At 41.1% G+C, this 14538-nt stretch overlaps 1 long non-coding RNA gene across 1 annotated transcript; it reads right to left on the minus strand.

The window, feature by feature from the left end:
• Positions 1-12741: 12741 nt before the first annotated feature.
• LOC307013004 lies at positions 12742-14286 on the minus strand. Its single transcript, XR_013800805.1, has 4 exons — positions 13901-14286; positions 13660-13744; positions 13490-13544; positions 12742-13304 (listed from the first exon to the last, which is right to left on the minus strand). It is a non-coding gene; the product is annotated as an uncharacterized lncRNA (long non-coding RNA).
• Between the last annotated feature and the right edge of the window lie 252 nt (positions 14287-14538).

Genomic DNA, 14538 nt, shown 5'->3' on the forward strand with positions numbered 1-14538 from the left:
TCATAGCAACTCTTTAAAAGGGCTCCCTTTCATTCAGTAGTAGCCTAGTAACAAGGTGCGGGAGAATAATCACCTTTTTTCCGCTTCCCGCATATTTCACAACTGTTCGCATATTTCGCAACTTTCCGCATATTACGCAACTTCCCGCAATTTTCCCGCATAAAATCACATAAAAACCCCGCATTTTTATCGCATAATCAAGGATTTTAGCCCGCGTTTTTCTGCAGGGTCTAACTACAACTATTGATGTCGAGATACTACCATGCTGAATATTAAACGAAAGTACAGTTTATTTGAATACACTATTGTTTACAGACGAGAGTAGCATGTGACAACATCCGGAAACCAAACCAGCCGTTAAGTATTTTCTGTATGTTTTAGAGTATTGATTACAGCGTTTAGAATGTGTTACATGAAAAGTGATGAAAGAGAATATGAGGAGAAAAGTCGTGTTAAGCATATATTGAAGGTGAAAAGTATCAATCCTCTGTTTAAATGCAACAACGGACATTAGAGACGAGGCGAGGTCTCAGGAGCGAGCGGAAACGGACGGAGGAAGCCGGAAGAAGAAAGTGAAGTTGGAGACACGCTGCAGAAAGTTCAGAGAGAGTCGGAAATCATCGAAACATACAGAAACGGTAGCATTGGACTGGTTAGCATAAACTGTACATTGACTGTATCATCATGTCAACCAGCTCAGATGGGACCCAAAGACCTGATATGGAATGGGAGGAAACCAAAGCTGTGAGGAAGAAAAGGGCTTTGAGGGAAAAAGTTAGCAGACCAAGAACACAAAGTTGGTCGGATTGGTCGAGTGGAGCAGGCTTAAACAAAAAACCAAAAGGCAGTCAAAATGGAAAACAAGCAATTTCGAATACAGAACTAGAGCAGGAGTGGAAAGTTATAATAGAATTCAACCGGGATGGTGGGCATTACCACCCGATTCAACTGACAAAATCAATTGAGAAAGAAATGGGTAAAATCAAATTTGCCAAGTTTATGAACAACAAACGAGTTTTGATACAAGCAACCAGCAAGCAACAGCAGGGAAAAATACTTAAAATGACGACACTCAGTGGGGAAAAAATAAAGGCTCATATCCCAGGAGCAATGGCAATGTTGAGAGGAGTCATATCTGGAGTTCCACTTAATATGTCTATGGATGATGTTAAAAAGGAGATTAAAGGAGGAAAAGTTATTGAGGCAAACAGACTTATGAGCAAAAGAGATGGCACATTGAAGGAAACACTTTCAGTAGTTATTCAGTTTGAGAAAAATATACCGAAATCTGTGCAAATAGGATACATGAACTACAGTGTGAGGGAATTCATCCCAAAACCACTTAGATGCTATGCATGCCAAAGAATGGGACACACAGCAATGCAGTGTAAAGGAAAACTAAGGTGTGCGAGATGTGGAGGCCAACATGAGTATGGGAAATGTGAAAAAGAGGCAAAGATGAAATGCTGTAATTGTGGAGGAGAGCACAGTGCGGCGTTTGGTGGATGTGTAGTGCAGAGAGAAGCCAGAGAAGCTCAGAGGGTCAAAGTACTCAGTAAAGTCTCATATGCAGAAGCCCTAAAGAAGGTTAGGGAAACGGAAGCAAACAATCAGGCTTCTAGTGGAAGGGTTCAAAGAAACTTAGTACAGAGTGGTAGCAACATTTCAGAAAGGCAGGTTACAAATCAAAGCCAAGTACCTGTGGAAATTAAAGAAGATGATAGCATTCTCGTGGTAAAGAAAGTCAACTTTATGACATTCATCTGCCATACCATTAATGTTGCAGCACAGATGAAGAAGAAAAGTGACAGAATCAAAACCATCGTGCAGGCAGCGGAGAAATTCCTTAACATTAGAGATATAAAAGCAGACCAGATACATGAATTACTAGCAACAAAAGATGTGGGAGAAACGGACAACCAGGATGAGGGTTAGCACGTTGTTAATGGTAATTCACATACTCCAGTGGAATGCTAGAAGCCTCATAGCTAATGGACAGGAGTTTAAAAAATATGTCTATGAGTTACAAACATTGCCAGATGTAATTTGTGTGCAAGAGTCTTGGTTAAAACCTCATCTAGACTTTATGATTCCAGGGTTCAGCTCTATCAGATATGATAGAGTTAGCAATCAAAATGGTGGAGGGTGTGTTACTTTCATAAAGGATGGGCTGGCCTATAGGGTAGTCCCATCCCCTGACGACAAGGAATGTGTCATAATAGAAATATGCAGCCCAAGGAAAGAAGGGAACATAAAGCTTATCAATTTCTATAACCCGTGTAAAAATCTGGACATTGAAACCTTACAGACAATAGCAGGGACGGCTCATAGAAGGGAAGTATGGTGTGGTGACTTTAATGCTCACAACAGCCTTTGGGGAAGCAGTCAAACAGACAGTAATGGGGATGTCGTAGAAGAAATGCTAGAGGAAAGATCACTGTTTTGCCTTAATGATGGACAAAAAACAAGAATAGATGTGAATAGGGGGACACAATCATGTTTGGACCTCACACTGGTGACGGATAGGTTAGTTAAATCATGTGAATGGTATGTTAAAAGTGATTCTACCATAGGAAGTGATCATTACCCAGTTTTCACAATCATCAATACAAAGGTATGTAGACAGGAAGGGAGTGTATTTACCAGGTGGTGCTTTGGTAAAGCTGACTGGGAAACATTTAGGCTTTACTGTAAGGAGTCAGCGCAATTGTTAACATTAGAAGGAAGTATAGAGGAGTGCTCAAATCAAGTCACAATGCACATTAAAGAAGCAGCAAATAAAACTATACCTAAAAGAACAACAGAGGGTAGGAAGAAAGTGGTTCCGTGGTGGAATGAGGAATGTAGCAGAGCTATTAAAGAACGAAACAAGGCATTTAGGTCTTTAAAGAAAAACTTGTCACAAGACAATATTTCAGATTATCAAAGGAAAAGGGCAGTAGCCCGTAAAACAGTAAAATACACAAAAAAGACGTCATGGAGAGAGTATTGTTCCACCATTGGAAGAGGAGTAAAGTTAGGGGATGTATGGTCGATGTTTAAACGGATGAATGGGAAAAGGAAGTCGGTTAAAATTCCCGCTTTGATTGATGGGGAGAAAGTGGCAGTGTCAAATGAAGAGAAGGCAGAATGTTTAGGTAGGGCATTTGCTGCGGTGCATAGTGGGGAACACCTTGATGACAAACATAGACAGCAAAAAGAGTGTGTATTAAGAGAAAATGAAAATGTGAGGGAAAAGAGACGGGATGATAATTCAGCTCTTGATGTAGACTTCTCAATAGCAGAACTTAAAATAGCTTTGCAAGGTACAGGATACTCAGCACCAGGACAAGACCAGCTATGCTATGCCATGTTCCGGCAGCTACCAGAGGAAACATTCAAATTAGTTCTGAGACTATTTAATCAAATCTGGAGAAACGGAGTCTTACCAATGAGTTGGAAAACGGCAGTTATATTGCCATTTAATAAGCCAGGGAAGGATCCTGCTAATCCCAATAATTACAGACCCATAGCATTAACATCACACTTATGTAAATGGATGGAGAAGATGATAGTGCATAGACTATCACACGTCTTAGAACAGAGAGGGTTAATAAGTCATTTTCAGAGTGGTTTTCGTAAAGGAAGATCCACAATAGATGCTTTGATTAGAGTAAGCAATGAGGTGGAAAAGACAGTGAAAATGAAAGAGGTTATGGCAATAGTATATTTTGATATTGAAAAGGCTTATGATTCTATGTGGAGGGATGGGTTGCTCATCAAATTGAGTAGAATGGGTGTTGGAGGGAGAATGTATAACTGGATCATGGCTTTTTTATCAGACAGAACATTCAGAGTTAAAGTAGGGGCAGAGGTTTCAAAAGAGTGCAGTATAGAAAATGGTATTCCTCAAGGGAGTTCAATCAGCCCGATATTATTTAATGTTATGATAAATGACATTTTTAGTAATTTGGATGGATGCATAAAATCTGCACTATATGCAGATGACGGGGCCATATGGATACGGGGAAGAAATGTTCCATATGTGTTTGAAAAAATAGGGAAAGCTATAAAGAAAGTGGAGACGTGGTCATACAACTGGGGTTTCAAGCTGTCAGCAAGCAAATCTTGCTTTATGAAATTTACGAATAAACGCAAGATGGAGACTGAGAAGCTTACATTATATGGAAAGCCGATGAGTGAGGTCAATGAATTTAAATATCTGGGGCTATGGTTAGATAGTAAATATACATGGAAAACTCATATTAAACATTTGGAAACAAAATCCAAAAAAGTGTTGAACCTATTAAGAGCAGTGGCTGGATGTGACTGGGGGGCAGACAAACAGGCATTAATCGACATCTATCGGGCAATTATGAGGACAACACTGGATTATGGGTGTTTAATATATGCAGCAGCAGCAAAAACGTCATTACTAAAAATTGATAGGTTACAATATAAAGCGTTACGGTTGTGTATAGGTGCCATTAAGTCAACCCCTACTAATGCAATATTAGTTGAAGCAGGAGAGACTCCATTGGAGCTAAGAAGAGAGAAAATTGCTCTTGCTTATTGGGTCAGGTTAAAAGGAAGTGGGGAAGGAAATATCACAAACAAAATACTACAGGAGTGCTGGGAATATTCTAAATTTCAGGGGCGTGGGTTTGGATGGACAAATAAAGAAAAAATAAGGACATACGGCATGCATGAGTTAGAGTTTTCACCATCAAATCCATTCAGTAGTGTACCCCCATGGCTCTTTCCAATAGTAAATATAGATGTGAGTATAGTAGAAAAGAAAAGAGAGTGGCAAATAAATGAAGTAGGACTCAAAACAAGTTTGTACCTCAGGAATAATTATCACAATTACCTCAAAATATATACAGATGGTTCTAAAAACAAAGAAGAGTGTGTCGGAATTGGTATATATATCCCAGAATTTAAAGTGTCAATATCAAAAAGAGCATCAGACCAACTTTCAGTGTATACAGCAGAAATGCTGGCAGTAGTAATAGGATTACAGTGGGTGGAAGAGGTCAGACCAGACAGGGTGGTGATATGCACAGATTCATTATCCAGTTTACAAAGCATACAGTCAACAACAACTGCCAGAGAAGACATACTCATAGAAATCAATCACAGCCTGTTAAGACTTCACAGAAGCGGCATAGATCTGCAGTTCTGCTGGGTGCCTGCGCATGAGGGGGTGAAAGGGAACGAGTGTGCTGATAGATTAGCAAAAAGTGCACTACAAAAGGAAATCACATTACCAGTTCAACTTGGAAAAGGAGAAGGAAAAGCAGTTATTAAGAAGAAAGGGATGGAGATCTGGCAGAAAAGGTGGGAGAAAGACCAGAAAGGCAAAGAATACCATCAAGTGCAAAAGACAATTACAATTAATATTTATAAAGAAAGAAACAGAAGGGAGGAAGTAATGATAGCTAGGCTCAGACTAAATCACACTGCATTAAATGGTACGCTGTATGTCATGGGGAAAAGTGACAGTGACAAGTGTGGGAACTGTGGAGTTAGGGAAAATGTGGAACATATTTTATTACATTGTGTCACCTATAGAGTTGAAAGAGGGAAATTAAGGGATACAGTTTTAGAGGCAAAGAGGGAGTGGAATGTAGCGGGTATTCTGGGAACAGAAGGAGAAGGAGTAAGAGCTATCAGAAAAGCACTGTTCACCTTTTTGAGGGAAACTGGGATAGGGAAAAGAATTTAACAGTAGACCATGGATGATTTGTTTTTTTTTTGTTTTGTTTTATTTATTTTATTTTATTTTATTTTATGGTTTTCTTTGTGATATGCTGGTTTATTAGAGGACTGACATGATGATACACACTCGTGTACAGTAGGTGGCGGTATGCAACCAAAAGCTGTTTGCGACCCGCCATTAAAAAAGAGAAGAAGAAGAAGAAGAAGAGACGAGGCGAGCCGGCTGGCGGGGAGGAGCCAGCAGAGGATATATAAAGGCACCGAACGGGGGATTCGCCCTTCTCTTCTTGCTCAGGAGAGCCAGATCACAGCTGTTTTCTGCCGGAACAATATTCTGTCTGTAACACTACCGCGCCTTTTTTAATTAAAGTATCCCATTTGAATCTTCTCAGAGACTCCATTTAGTCTCATTTTAAAGCTTCTCTCCTGGACGCGAGAATAAAGAACATATTTAACAAAACGGACCCCACAAACGATAACGGGTCCCAAGGTGGATAGATCTGTAAACGAAACGCTCTGGGGGGTCAAACGAGTCCGTGTAATCGCCTCTATATGATCATTTCCTGAAAGAATAACGATAGCCCCACCTCTCCCCGGCTCTGCTGCTCAATGCTGTAGCATGGCCAGTAGCTACTGCTAGTGCTAATGCTACTGACCATGCTACAGATGTTAGTGCAAAATCTACAGCTCCTCTACCACAACCACCAGCAACAAGTGGACATGGAGAATTACATGAACTACATGTTGCTAAATCCACCGCGGGGCATAAACAGAAGGGTAGCCATGGCAACCATGCTCCGGGGTCTTCTTCGCTGCTTTTGGTGTATTTTGTGGCGGAAGTTACAGCGCCACTTACAGTCCCGGCATATGTACTACAGCGTTTCCAGCGTTCTCGTGTGAACAGACACGTCAAATGAAACGAATACGTGTGAACGGAAGACTTCTTTGAAAACGCATACTGTGCATAAACCCAAACGTTCCCGTGTGAGCAGCACCTTAGTAAACGCTGCGTGTGTTTCCTCAAGTTAGTGAAGATGTTTCTTCGTGTGTTTTGGACCATTTTGGTTTTGATGTTTGCATCATTTCTGAAGCTGCAGCGCGTTTCTCCTGATGGACGTTTTCTGAGCTAATTATACAAACAGTGACATCAGACAGAAAGTTCTTTATGAATTTGGAGCACATGCAAATGGCTTTAATTTGCAAGTCCTAACATCGACTGTAAGTGGCTTTTCATTGTACTTTTTCAAGAAGGTCAGAAATGTTCAAATCATAACAAAAGTTATTTTAGGTAAAGGTTGTGGTTTGGTCTAAAATAATGATGGAAGGGGCGAAGTTACGTGAAAAGTAAAACTACGTTTGGGTTAAAATAACTTTTAAAATGGTGTTTCTTAAGGTCATCCCCATACTTCTCCCTATGCAGACTTTCTTCAATTTATATTTCTGGTTCAGAAGTTACGTGAATGACATACAATAGATTATTTGCAGGATATAACTAACTTAAAATGCATTACGTTTCTTAGAGCTATGACCGGTGCATGAGACCAGGCTGAGCCACCTACAGTACCATCTTTATTAAAACGGCAGGTTCCTCACTTTGGGGCTAACACAGCTGCTCCTGTTCAAAACAAGGTCTTTAACATATTAAACTCCACAAAGCCTGAAATAATAAGCAGCTAATGCAGCAGTAATCTGCGGGTCGAGGACTGAACCCTGAAGCTGAGGGTCTCAGGGCCGGGATGGGGTGAGCAGGTGAGATGGCTGATGGGTAATCAAGTGGATAAATCATCGGTGCGGAGAGGAAGGAAGCGAAGGAGGAGGACCAGAGGGGGGTCGCTGCCGAACACCTTCACCTCTCCTCCTCCATGTCAGCATATTCACTTCACAGAGTTTCAAGCTTACACAATGAAACACCTCGCCTGGAGTTAGACAGGACGAGAATTAGGCAAAACAAACAAGCGAGACGGCAGGTCTTTGTCGTGTGGCCCTCCTACCTTGGGTTTTTTTCTAGGAGAAAACAGTGATTTTCTTGATAAAGACAAACACATTCTGCACCGATACGAAGTGAAGTGTCTGTAAGCAAAGGGACACGATTTTGGCAAAAGAAGCGTTCTGGTTTCCATCAATCTGTCAAGTTTGAGGTTTTGACTAAAGGAAAACAAAAGATGTGAAACACAACGGCCGAATGTTGGAATCCATCGGAAGCAATTTAGCTTTCGCTGAAATACAACCGAGTCTTAGCCGTCGTCTCTTCACTTCGACGCTATTCTTGTGTTTGAAGCTGCTGATCAGACTGTAACCAACAGGCAGTGGACTGTATCTTTTCTTGTCAAAAATGGAAATATGAATTCAGGGTTTTGACTGTTACACCCAACTGGAGTTAAATAGGAGGCAAAACAAACAAGCGTAACAACAAGTCTTGGTTGTGTTGCCTTCCTACTTTCCTTTTATTTCCAGGAGAAAACCATGATTTAACTGATAAAGACAAACACATTGTGCATTGAAGATATCTGCATATCAATGCAGTATCTGTGAGCGATGGGACATGGTTATGGTAACGGAAGCTTTCTGGTTACCGTAATCTATCAGGTTTCAGCGATTTTGTCCACGTGGAGAGCAAAAGATCAGAAAAGAATCAGCGATTTAGCATTCCCGATATACGATCAAACCGTAGACGTTGTCCCTCCACTCCAACTCTATTCAAGTTGCTGATCAGACTGTAAACAAAAGGCAAGGAACGTTGTCTTGTCAAAAATATCAAATATATCAATAATACATATCAATTGAGGTCGTGACTTTGATATAATTAAAGCAATGGCAATGGAAAGTGCAATCAAACAACTCACCTCAAGTTAAACAGGAGGAGAATTAAGTCAAACAAATAGACAAGTCTTTGTTGTGTTGCCCTCCTGCCATGATTTCACTGATTTTCCTAATAAAGACAAACCTACACATCTCTTTCTTACATAAAGCTATCAGACGTCAAGTTTTACTATTTTTAATAAGGGAATGTTTTCCTTCCATACTGAGAAATGTAAATCTAGATAGAGAACACAGACACAGAAGCATCGATACCAAAGTATTAATCTCTCACTTGATAAATGACAAAGAATGCAGGATCCTATCTCAACAGCAGAGGCAGATGAGCATCCTTGTGAGACACCAGGGAATCATTTAAAGGAAGAATTTGACTTCTGCCTTTTAGCTTGAAACCACTCTCTTCAGCCCGTATGTAAATATGCTTTCCTCCTTTATGAATTCCCTTTGCAAACACCCTCTCCTGCTCCCTACCATCGATCACTTCCTGATGGAGTGCATGCAGCAGGGCATGACACACGGATTACATGCTTAAGCCTTGTTTCAGGTGGAAATGACACATGGCTTGTGTCTATGGAGGCGTTGGTAAACACTTGTGCATGGTGATCAGGACTGGAGATAGATCACGGGGGAATGTTTAGCATCCAGGCCAGATGAGCTTCTGAGGGAACATCCTGAGGGGGTTGCCACGCAGACATGATTAATGGAACAAATAAAACGACATGTGTATGTACATGATGCACATGGAAGTCAAGGTGAAGGCGGGATGGATTAAGTCCTCAGGGGAGAAGATGTTCCCCTGAAGGTGAGACACTCTGCCGTTGTCATGTTGAGAAGGTTTCCTGGCTGGAGACCGTGTGTCAGTGTCAGTGTGTGGTTTGGATCTGTTGCTTTTAAAATGAGAAATCCAACTAACAAACGATATACTGCTGTATATATACTAAGCTGTTTTTGCCTCTTGTTTGCTGTGAAAATGTAAATGTCCCCTCTGTGGGACTAACGGCCCGTCCACACGGCGGCGTGCGTTGATGCTTCACCATTCACTTTGAATGGGGTGACGTCACTTTTTGCCGAACTGCATTGTGGGAAGCGACGTGGAGCGTTGCTGGCGTGGCTCGCTGCAAAAGTTCAACTTTCGACGCCTCGGCAGAAGCGTCAGCCAATCGAATCATATGCCAGTACAAGCTCGAGCCAATCAAACTGTTGCTTGTGTGTCAGGGGCAGGAGATTCATGTGATTGGTTGTTGGTCGAGTTTCAGACACGCCCGCCGGCAAGCTTCAACGCACGCCGCTGTGTGGACGGGCCGTAATAAAGGTATTCTGATCTGATTCTGATTTCTTGGCACTGCAGTCACCTTTTGATCTGTTTTTAGGACGTTTTTTTAATCATTGTGTAGAATTTCAAAAGGGTGCTCCAACAAATCAAAAGAAAATAACTTCTTACACGATAAAAATGTGGGTAGTGTAGCCATGACAGCCTCCATAGAAGCTTCAAATTCAGCATCAATTACCGTTACCCTCACGGTCTAGCTTTGTGCGACAAAAAAAATATTTTCTGGATTAAAGATGTTGTTATTTTTTAACTGGCCTTCCTCCTGTGTCTCAGCAACCATCCTCTAATCACCCGTCCTGTTTCTCTTAACATGTGTATGTACATGATGCACGTGGAAGTCGAGGTGAGGGCGGGATGGATTAAGTCTTCAGAGGAGAAGAAGTTCCCCCTGTAGGTGAGACACTCTGCCTTTGACATGCTGAGGAAGTTTCCTGGCAGGAGACCGTGTGTCAGTGTCAGATACTCGCAGTGTGAGGGCTGTGTGTCGGCACCGGGGGGGGGGGGGGGACATGTCAGGTGCGATGGCAGGAAAGAGTCATGAGGCTGTGAGCTGGGCTGTAATCACACCGTGAAGCTAACACATCTGCTCTGTGGCGGGCGGCAGGAAGTAAAAGGCCCAGAATGACAGTCTGACACAATCACCACATTCAAGACCCTCCTCAAAACCTACCTTTTCAAATAAGCCTACTCACTGCACTGCTCCCTCTCATCTGTTTCCCCTGAATACCTTTTCCCTTTCATCTGCGTCCACTTTGTCTTCTCCGTGATGGTATGTTTGTGTTTTTATCTTGTTCTGTTGCTTTTACCTCTTAGAATATTTAACAAAATGTACGGTGTCCTTGGGTGTCATGGGTGAAAGGCACCTTAAATAAAATATATTATTATTATTATTATTATTATTATTAAAAGCCCTCCACGTTTTGTCATTTGAACGCTTTAACCCTCCAGTGTTCATGTATCATTTCAATCTAAATTCTTCACTTTCTTCTTACACATTACATTTCAGCATAAAGCATTCCCACAAGCAATTTCTTCAGGAATTGCATGAGTTAAAAAATGCTATCTTATATTGAGCGATAATTAACGGGTAACAAAGTATTGGTTTGCATAAATTCCAGGCATGGAACAGATTATTTTGTTCTTATTTTAAGAAATAAACCATCAAACAACTTCTCAATTTAAGAATCTGATGAAATGACACCAATTTTATATTTCATATTTATTCATTGTCGAGAGCTGTCTATTCAAGTGCAGGTGTGTGGTGCAGTGGGTTGTGCGTTGGTGTTCGGGTCAGGGGGGCACAGGTTCAAACCCCACTGCAGTCAGCATGTCGTTGTGTCCCTGAGACACTTCACCCCAAATTGCTCCTGTGGGGATTGCCCACAGTATTGAGTAGTCTTTTTGGTTAAGTAACATGTTATGTACTGTATCTGTGGTGTGGTATAAACAACACACACACCAAAAATAAGAATGTTTCTGCTGCCTTAATTTAAGACAAATGCACTTATATATTATGCCAATTAACGAATGTAATTCTTATTGTAAGCTTTATTTGCTGATTTTTAAACGTAATTTAAAGGTCACCTATCATGCTATTTTTAGGCAATAGCATAGCTCTCAGATATATAAAAAAAGCTAAAAAGAACATGTCTATGAAGTGTTTAGCTCAAAATACCAAACAGATCACCCATTCTAGCCATGCCTCATATCCCTCTATTTCACTTCCTGTTTCAAAAGTTCTGATTTTGGGTATAAAAAAATAAAATAATTGATACAAAATAAAAAAGGAGGGGTCTGAGGTCATGCGGGACCCGGCAGCTACTGTCTAAACTAAATGCTGCGGTGATGAAACGCCATATCATGGATTATCAAGGATTCTCTCTGAAACAGTATGGAGCTCAAAGGCTTTCTCTCTTGCCGGTTATACCACAAGGTGAGTTCCTTTTTACTTCCTGCTTCTTCACACACATGCTCTCCAGTACAGGTTAGCTCTGAGTGTTAGCCATGCTAATGTAAACACCGACCATATTACGTCCAAAACAGTCGGGCATTGTTTCTGATAGCAACGTTTCTGATTGGGCCGTGGGTCCACATTTCAGATATGACGTCATATCGGACGCAAATCTGGATCAGCTCCGTTGTTCCCCCGTTTTTAGAGATTTGGGTACGGAGGAAAAGAAAGAGGGTTTCATTTTCACATGGTTATGTAGAAAAGACATCAAAAAGTGCATTTTGCATGATAGGTGTCACGATTCGGGAAAAGGTAGGACCCAAGTGCAGTTAAAAAGGGAAGCGGGTTTCAAAACAAAAGCGAGCTTTATTTCAACAAAACAAGACAAAAAGCGTGAATCAAAAACAGGTAGCATGAGGTGAGTGACTAATACAATGAACCGACATGGAGCACAGGGGAAGACAAGACTAAATACACAGAAGGGTAATCACAGGACAAGACACAGCTGGGCAGGGGAGGCAGAAGCACAAGGGCAATACCGTGTAACCGTCACGTTTAAAGGGACGAAACCGTGACATCTTCACGTCTCCCAGCATGGCAAATCATCACATGTTCACGTCTTGCCGTGATACCGGGTTGCATATAACATATAAGCATGTATCGTTAAATCAGCACGTCATAGCACATGACCATCAGCTGATCTTAACACTATGTTCGACACCTCGACATGATTCACTTCACATTCTTCTAAACCAAGCTGCTGCTACTGGAAACTGACATTAAAAGATGTTGGGAGTTGAAGATGAATCTATCAACCTCATCCTGCACAGCCTCGCTCAGGACAGTTATTAACCAAGACAGTGAGCGGGTCACCATTGAAAAAGAGGTCAATGGGTTTTCACCTGAATAAATAAAGGTTTTGAATTTAATTGAAACTGATGAGGATTTTTCAAAGTTATTTATTATGTGGAATTTAAAAAACAATTTGACGAGACTTTTGTAATATCAACAACTCTGCATATAACAAATAAGCATGTACACATAGTTGAAGCAGTAATATAGAGCACCTGACCATCGGCTGGTCTTAACGATAAATCATGTTTGACACCTCGACATGATTCACTTCAAGCTGCCAGCAGCTCATTCTCTAAAACTACAAGCTGCTGACTCCTATCTGCTGCTGCTGCTGAAAACTGACTATACAAGCTTTAAGAGTTGAAGGTAAATATATCCACTTTGCACACATCCTGCACAGTCTCGCTCTCCACAGGGACATTTCAACATCCTTCTTCTTTGTTTCCATCAGGTGAGCATCTGAAGAACATCACAGAGACTTTGTGTAAAGTTACAGCTGGAACTGTGACTCTAAATGTGGAGTGGGCCTGTTTGATCTGATGCAGGAGGCTCTAACCTGACTGGACTTCACACCATGTCTACCTGCTCCTCTGTGTCTTCTGTCTGTGCTGCAGTGTGTGAGACGTTCTCATACTCAGGATCAGAGTCCAACTGATGAAGAGAGAGAAGACAACATCAGGCTCTAAACTGTATATATGATGAGATGTCATAATATTATATTTTGAAGACGATTAGTTGATGAAATGTTTAATGACCAAATGCATTACTGGTTTCCACTCAGCAAGTTGTCTTAACTCCTCTTTTTCAGAGCACTATTTATATCCTCTCTCTCTCACCTCTATCTCTTCAGGTTCACGTGCTTCAGTGGTGGAGCTCAGAGGTCTCTTCTTCCTGGATTTAATACAACAACATAAACAACAACAACAAATTCATGACAGTGAAACGAAAAGATGATGGAAGGCGATGAATGCATGGTGAGTGAACGCGTGTATTTCTATGGTTGTACCTCATCCACAGACTCAGGAGAAACACAGCAATCAGCATCCAGACCCCCAGAGTCCTCCTGAGGATATTCACTATTGGTGAACTCCCTAGAAACACAAGTGTGATAGGTCTCACTCGTAGATTGATAGATCCCTTCAGTGTCATCCACGTCTGACAGTTTTATTTTCTCTCTAACCAGTTTTAAGTTTTGGGTTGCTTCATATTACAAAGTGAATCAGGTCTGGTGAATGGAGAGAACTTACCTGCTACAACACTCAGATGAAAGGTGGAGTTACTACGTCCTAACTTGTTCTGGGCTCCACAGGAATAACTCCCACTGTGTTCAGCTCTGAAGTCAGTGATGGTGAAGATCTGTCCTGAAGCTTTTGGAGAGTCTTCATCCTCCTTGTACCAGGTGTAGTTAGCTGCTGGGTTAGCATCACTGCTACAGGTCAGAGTCACTGAACTGCCCTCCTCTATCTCAGCAGAGGGACTCACTGACACAGAGGGGAGCTTTGGAGCATCTGCAGGATAAATTAATATTTAAATATAAGAATATTTAAAGCTAATGATTTTCTATTTTAAATATGTATTTTAGATTTTACTTTTTTACTTTATTATTGTAATGTAGAGCTGGAGCTGTCAAATCCTTTAAACTCATGTTTGAAACGAACAGCCAACAACAAGTCTTTAACATTTTAGTTTTTAGCTTTTAGTTTGTAACGACAGATTCTTCTCTTTTTATGCTGATTTGTTTGCAGGTGCCGGCTGTTTTTACTGAACACGCAAAACCCAAATGTTTTCATCTTTCATCTGCAACTGTGAATAACATGCAGAACAATCTAAAGGCAACCTCATTGGTATCCCTAGGGCAATTGAAATTATGAAGTGTACCTGTTCT

The sequence above is a fragment of the Notothenia rossii genome, assembly GCF_949606895.1.
Source record: "Notothenia rossii genome assembly, chromosome: 1".
NCBI classification, from domain to species: domain Eukaryota; kingdom Metazoa; phylum Chordata; class Actinopteri; order Perciformes; family Nototheniidae; genus Notothenia; species Notothenia rossii.